The 358-nt window shown below is 45.3% G+C and overlaps 1 non-coding gene across 1 annotated transcript; it reads right to left on the reverse strand.

The window, feature by feature from the left end:
* Positions 1–21: 21 nt before the first annotated feature.
* trnae-uuc (transfer RNA glutamic acid (anticodon UUC)) lies at positions 22–93 on the reverse strand. Its single transcript has one exon. It is a non-coding gene; the product is annotated as a tRNA-Glu (tRNA).
* Between the last annotated feature and the right edge of the window lie 265 nt (positions 94–358).

A 358-nucleotide genomic window follows, 5' to 3' on the forward strand; every position in this document is an offset into this window, starting at 1 on the left:
CAGTTGAAAGTGAACGTGCCTTTCCCTGACCGGGAATCCAACCTGGGCCACGGCGGTGAAAGCGCCAAATCCTGACCACTAGACCATCAGGGACCACATTTTGTGAAATAAGCTATCAAGAGAACTTTGATGATCAATACCAAGAGTGCTTTGAAGATGTGATGAAAACAATCATGCAGTTGAAAGTGAATGTGCCGTTCCTTGACCGGGAATCCAACCTGGGCTGCGGCAAAAGTACTGACACCTCACCACTAGACCATCAGGGACCACCTTTTGTGATAGAAGCTATCAAGAGATCTTTGATGATCAATACCAAGAGTGCCTTTAAGATGGGATTAAAACAATCATGCAGTTGAAA

Source organism: Poecilia latipinna, unplaced genomic scaffold (genome assembly GCF_001443285.1).
Source record: "Poecilia latipinna isolate Pla-1442-1.1 unplaced genomic scaffold, P_latipinna-1.0 Scaffold14776, whole genome shotgun sequence".
In the NCBI taxonomy this organism is placed as follows: Eukaryota; Metazoa; Chordata; class Actinopteri; order Cyprinodontiformes; family Poeciliidae; genus Poecilia; species Poecilia latipinna.